Source organism: Priapulus caudatus, unplaced genomic scaffold (genome assembly GCF_000485595.1).
Source record: "Priapulus caudatus unplaced genomic scaffold, Priapulus_caudatus-5.0.1 Scaffold847, whole genome shotgun sequence".
Lineage (NCBI taxonomy): Eukaryota > Metazoa > Priapulida > Priapulimorpha > Priapulimorphida > Priapulidae > Priapulus > Priapulus caudatus.
In genome coordinates, this window is record NW_014577908.1 from 14,411 (window position 1) to 21,404 (window position 6,994).

The 6,994-nt window shown below is 47.0% G+C and overlaps 2 protein-coding genes across 3 annotated transcripts in view; both read right to left on the reverse strand.

Annotated features, from left to right (window-relative positions):
• Window positions 1-6,994, reverse strand: part of LOC106813941 (galactosylceramide sulfotransferase-like) — a 12,167-nt gene that overhangs the window by 3,271 nt on the left and 1,902 nt on the right. The gene's annotated exons all lie outside the window — the stretch shown is intronic.
• The window catches only part of LOC106813947 (zinc finger protein 84-like), a 19,707-nt gene continuing 18,147 nt past the window's right edge, over window positions 5,435-6,994 (reverse strand). The window contains exon 3 of one of the 2 annotated variants that reach the window (XM_014818196.1): window positions 5,435-6,129. The gene's annotated coding sequence lies outside the window, so the exon portion shown is untranslated. Of the gene's footprint in view, window positions 6,168-6,994 lie in introns of both variants that reach the window. The other variant, XM_014818193.1, reaches the window with a different exon arrangement.

The window sequence follows — 6,994 nt, forward strand, 5'->3', positions numbered from 1 at the left end:
ACACACACACACACACACACACACACACACACACACACAAACACACATACATATTATATTTTCATACACTATCGTATTATAATATAACGCTTACCCGGAAAAATATCACCTCGTTGTTGCTTGTGGCGGGTAACACTATACAGGCACACGCGCGTGGTGTGTGTTTGTGTAAAGTCAACAAACTTACTCCTGCCACTGCTGTTATACATGCTAGGTAGTGTCACTGACTCCAGGTACAAGTGCCCACCAGGCGTCCGTGTGCGCGAACCGTAACGTCACCTGACAGGGGACAATGACTTTCCCTCGTGTCAACCAACGGTGTATACGTTACATTTCTGGTGCCGTAGCCTGCGGGGGGGGGCAAGGGAGCAAGCTGCCCCCCTAGATTTTAGAGCAAAAGAAAAAAGTTCTACTAAAGGAAAATAATTGTCGTAGTCAGAATGAAGGCTGTACATGTGCTCAAAAGTGCCTCAAATACCATCTCCTGCGATCTACATTTTCAAAATTTTCTGTGGGAGCACCCCAGACCCCCACCTGTTTCTCACCTCTCCTTAAAATCCTGGATCCGCCACTGCCCGCCTAGGAATTTGCTCAGCCTACGGCCCTGATGATAGAGCCTTGCTCCATGCGGGGGGGGGGTGAGGGAGGGGTGAGGGAGGGAGTGAGGGAGGGGTGGAATGGAATGCACGAGGACACAGCGCTCCGTATAATTACTGGCAGTTCCAACAAATCAGTACAAATAAAAACAATGTATAATACATCTTATTGCACCACTGATAACTCTCCTATCTGCGGTAAACAACTCCTCACTGCAAAAGAAAAGCCGAAGCTGCTCAAACCCAACGCTCTTGATAATACCGTATTTAAGTGGGATTATGTATGGGGAGTGCGCAGCTTAGTGCAGCGAGTTAGCATTCGCGCCGACGTTAGGCTTTTCTTTTGCAGTGAGGAGTTGTTTACCGCAGATAGGAGAGTTATTAGGGGTGCAATAAGATTTATTATGCATTATTTTTATTTTTACTGATTTGTTGGAACTGCCAGTGTGTATAATTAATGATGTTTGCGGTATTTATAATATATATATATATATATTATATATATATATATATATAAGGGCACGAAGCGCACGAGGGGGCAGGGTGTTAGACTAAAATACCCTTGCCCTGACAATTCTAGTGTGGTGACCGCCCCCTGTGCATGCCCACCCCCTGGATCCGCCACCGAATCTTGTCAACCTCACACAGAGCATGACGGATGTGCGGAGAGCGTAGGTGACGGGGTCGCATAGCAGTAGACCTATATACTGAGAAATCATAGTGCGTGTGTACGTGTGTGATCAGACACACACACGTACGCGCGCGCAAACACAGGAACCTACTCACACACACGCATCGCCACAGCACAGCGACTCACACACACACCACGAAACACACACACACACACACACACACAACACAAACACACACACCGACCACACAAACACACCTCACACCACACACACACACCACACAAACACATCTCCACGCACGCGCGTTTACATGTGCTAGTGTGCAGCACTCGAACCTTACAGGAACATAGGAAACTACAAACACAGAACACTACTCAATACACCCACGCACGCACGCAACGCACTCACATCACGACCGCAAACCATATGGACACACCACGAGACTTACAACGACATGCGCGCGCGCATACGAACGGGCACAACGTGAGACCACCACACACCGCCGTCACAACACATGCAACACACCACACACCATCCGCACACACACACACACACACACGCTTACGTACTCACAGCGCAAACACAGAAAAACGGCTACATCAGCACACATGCAATCGCAGCGCACGCACGCACGCAACCTCACTCACTGTGACACTGAACCGGCAAACATATAGACACACACATGCGGACGCACGTCACAACACGCGCAACACCACACACAACACACGACACACACGACACACACACACAGGACCACACACACGACCCGCACACGTAACGCGCGCGCAAACGACAGGAACCTACTCACTACACGCACGCACGCTCGCAGCGCAGGCTCACGACCGCAAACATATGGACACACAACAGGCTTACACACACATGCGCGAGCGCAGCGCGCGCAACACAGTCAACACACACACAGCGCCACACACACACACACACACACACACACACACACCAGCACACACACATACGACACACACACACATCACACTGCAGCACACACACACACTCACGCTCCACGCGCGTTTTACTGATGTGCTGTGTGTGAGCACTCAGCAGGCAATCGGCAGATCCAGAGGACTCGCAGTCGTTTTGATATAATATTTGGGACTGCACGGTGGGAATTCCTCGCCAGAATGGCGGGCAATTATTTGTCCCGGCAAAATAGCAGCAAACTGGCGTTCTAACCGCAGAAATCCTCAGAAATCCTAAATTAAAAGCTAGCCGCTTTCAGAAATTCATTGGAATGCGACACGTCCAATAACGTCCACGCAATGATCCAGAGAAGCTGTAATTAGAAGTTCGACTGACTTCAGCATCACTCCGTGTAAACGAAAGCGCATAAATGCCGGTGAATATACCGGCGTCAAATGCGTGGTGGGTATAGGACCGCCAAGGGTTAAGTGAGAAGCGGAATGTGCGTAAGCGTGGCGTGCGTCTCTCTCTCTCTCTAAATTCTCTCTCATCTCATCTCGTCGAGAACTCTCTGTCTCTCCTCGCTCTCTCGTGAATTCCCTCTCGTACTTCTCTCATCCATTACTCTCTCTGACATGCTCTCTCTCTGCTGTGTGTGTGTGTGTGTTGTGTGTGTGTGTGTGTGTTGTGTGTGTGGTGTGTGTGTGTGTGTGTGCGCGTGTGTGTGTGGTACGTGGTGTGGTGTCGTGTGTCATGTGTGTGTGTGCTGGTGTGTGTGTGTGTGTGTGTGTGTGCGCTGCGAGAGTGTGTGTGTGTTGTGGTGTTGTGTGCTGCCTCCTGTTGTTTGTGTGTGCTTTGTGTGTGTGTACGGTTGGTTAGTGTCGATGTGGTGTGTGTGGTTTGTGTGTTGTGTGTGTGCTGTTGTGCGTGTGTCGTGTGGTTGTGTTGGTCGTGGTGTCTTGTGTGTGTGTGTGTGTGTGGTGTGTGTGTGTGTGTGTGTGTGTGTGTGGTGTGTGGTGTGTGTGATGTAGTGTGGTGTGTCCTGCAGTGAGTAGGCCATTGCGTTCGCATTTTTTAATTAGACGCTACGGTTGGTAGAATTTTGACAGATATTCTTTTTCTAGTTCCCCAAGTACTTTATTTGTGTTTAAACATACGTGAAAAATAATCAGCAGAATGGCAGGGTGTTGCAAAAATTTAAAGACAAGTCGTTGCACATACGTCGTGTAAAAAGAAAGTCCACATTTTTATCTGTCCGGAAAGCTGCGACATGGAACCATCTCGCCACTCTTACGCCTTTGCCCTTTGTTCGATAGCCGAGTGGCGTACGTCCATCTACCAAGTCTGTAGGGTGGCGTGATGTGGTGCTGCACCTGCACTTACGGATTTCTTACGTACTCACGGAAGACTTTGAAGAGAGAACTCCTAGGAACAAGCGAACTCTCTCCCCTCCTCTTTTATTCTGTATCTCTTACCCTTCCTTTCCCCCTGTCTCTCTTACCCTTACTTTCCCTCTGTCTCTCTTACCCTTCCTTTCCCTCTGTCTCTCTTACCCTTACTTTCCTTCTGTCTCTCTTACCCTTCCTTTTCACTCTGTCTCTCTTACCCTTCCTTTCCCCTGCTTCTCTCTACCCTTCTTTTCCCGCTGTCTCTGCTTACCGCTTCCTTTCCCTCTGTCTCTTTTCCCTTACTTTCCCTCTGTTCTCTCTTACCCTTCCTTTCACGCTGTCTCTCTTACCCTTCTTTTCCCGCTGTCTCTCTTACCTTACTTTCCCGCTGTCTCTCTTACCCTTCCTTTCCTCTGTCTCTCTTACCTACTTTCCCTCTGTCTCTCTTACCCTTCCTTTCCCTGGTCTGTCTGCTTACCCTTCCTTTCCCCTGTCTCTCTTATCTTTCCTTTCCTCCTGTCTCTCTTACCTTCCTTCTTTCCTCTGTCCTCTTACCCTTCCTTTCCCCCTGTCTCTCTTATCTTTCCTTTCCCTCTGTCTCTCTTCCCTCCATACGCCTCGGTCTCTCTCTCTCTCTCTCTTTCTCTCTCTCTCTCTCTCTCTCTCTATCTCTGTCCTTCTCGTCCTCTCGCCATTTCTCTCCCGCCCTCCACTCCTTATATCCTCCCTCCCACCTCCCTATCTCTTTCTTTGCATCCCTCTCGCCTCTCTCTCTTCCCAAGTGTCTTTTCTATCTTTCTCCCTCTCACACCCTCTTTATCTTTCTCCTGCCACTCTCTCCCTATCTCTTTCCTTCCCCTGCTATACCTGTATATCCCTCTCTCATTTTCTCTATCCCCCAACCAATTATCTTTCTTTCTGTCTGTGTGTGTCTCTCTCTCTCTCTCTCTCTCTCTCTCTCTCTCTCTCTCTCTCTCTCTCTCTCTCTCTCTCTCTCCCGTTTCTTCTGTCTCCCCCTACGAAAGTTGTGTACTGCATGTGTACTTCACGCACGAAGAGAAATATGCAGCAGGCAAACAATTTATCATGATATAATTATAATTCACGTTTCCATACGTGTACGTATATATATATATATATAATATATATAATTATATATAATACTGCATAAAGGTATTAAACAGATCGAGAGGAAGGACGACGCACGAGAAAAGTTAGTGTAGAATAAGCCTAACCGTAGAACCAGGTAGTAACTAGGTGACAGCACACGTACAGACAGAGTAACAATCCTACGACAGACAAGCAATACCACTGGTAAAAACAAACGCGTGGTGCAAAATCGAATAGGTGAGAATCATTTAATTAACGATTACATTTAATTGTCATTATCGGTTATTAACGCGCATAAACCCATGCAGCGACCGGTGTAAAAACTCGGTTATCATACAGCGATGAAACTAACACTACGCTAATGACACATTCACATACATTTGCTAATTTTGCTATCATGTGAGAATATCCACGTGTTCCTTTAGGCTTTCAAAACGCGAGAGACAGTTCCACACGGGTATTAGTCCTCGAGTTTCACTCCATTATTTTTCAGTTTCCACATTATTCTAATGCATATACTCATAAGAGTTTTCTTAAGCCTAGCGCAGGCTTGCGACTTTTTCATGCAACTCGGCTGCGATTCTAGAATCGCAGTCGAAATTGCTGTGAAATTGCTATGTATGCGGGGAACGTGCAACTGCAACTCGTAGCGATTCTGGTCGCTTGCAACGAGTTGCAAGAGATCAAACCGATTTGATTTTCAGCAACTCGTCGCTCCCAATCGCTCCGAAGTCGATTCGAAATCGCATGTGTGTGGGTAGACAGCAACTTGCATGCGCACACACGGTGAAGCGTGTGACCGATCGCACGTGGTTGCAGGTTGCAGCGACGAGCAACCAAGTCGCAAGTCTGCGCTAGGCTTTAGACAGCTAGTATGCTTCGCAGAAACTAAGAGCCGGCAGTACACAAGCAGTACTTGCTGAGAGAAACTTAAACTGCAGTGCTTCTTAAACTGGTGAAGGGTTCACCCAAGCGTAATTGAAATTATTTTGGAATGAATGAAAATAACCAAAAACATACGGAAATTTAGTTGCGGGTCAACGAAATTTTGTGATGAAGACTTGAGGCTGAATCAGTGAATGACACTGAAATAGTTTAAGAAGCACTGCAAATTAGGTTATCTTGGAATATCACGGAATCCGATGTAGTCTATCTTGGAATATACATTTTCGTCAGATTTCGTGATGATATAATAGCAATTTTAAACGATGATTGACACTGAAATAATTTTTAAACTATTATCTTAAAAGAAGCACCGAGTTTGTTCGAGCACACACGGCGGCGCATTCGCAACGTCGTACCACGCGTCATCGCTTCCTTTCGCTAAGCAAAACTGCACCACGCGTCATCGCCTTCTTTCGCTAAACAAAGCTGTACCACACGTCATCGCTTCCTTTCGCTAAGCAAAGCTGTACCACATGTCATCGCTTCCTTTCGCTAAGCAAAGCTGTACCACGCGTCATCGCTTTCTTTCGCTAAGCAAAGCTGTACCAAGCGTCATCGCTTTCTTTCGCTAAGCAAAGCTGCCTCATTTCTACAATAATGCAATAAAAAGTGTAGCGTCACTGCTTGAAACAAAAAAGTTTTTCAATTGCCTCCGTCAGACCATGTCCTCAGAAAATGTCTAAAATCTGCCCTGTGCCATTGACCTTTGACCTGTGACTCCAATTTCGGCACAGTGATGGCTTTTCCTACCATGATGCTATACACCGACTATCACGAAGGCTAGGTCGAGCCGTTTAGATTTGTGCGCCGCAATTCTGCATTCTCCCTATACCTTAAGTTAAGGAGTGAATGTCCCCCTTCTTTTACACACTCTTGACTCTTTGACTTTGACCCCCAGCTTCGACATCCCAACTCGTTTCGGATTACCCCCCCACGCTCCCGAATATCGTGACCGTACGTCGAGCGGTTTAAAGCCGCACAATGCGCATCCAAACGCTAATTTCTTCAGTACTAGACTAGCAAATACTTCGTGTCATGACATAATCATACTACCTTATGGCAAAATAAACTCTAGTTCCTCCCATTTGACTTGCGCGTTCCAACAAGAAAGAGGTGCGAAATCAGGGATCAGGCGCCAACGGCTAACTTGTTTCAAACAACATAACATCGAACGTGCTGACGTGACGTCAGATGTTTTTATCTTTGCTGCGCCCGTACCGCTGTACCGCGGCACCGCTGCCACGCGTTGCTGGAGATGGCGAGAATGTCAACAACATCGGAGGTATTTCAAAATACCTTTTATAAGACAACGCGGCAGTGAAAATGGAGGAACTTAGAAGTTGTATTTTGCCATAAGTAGTATGATTATGCATGACACGAAGTATTTGCTAGTCTATACTGGAAG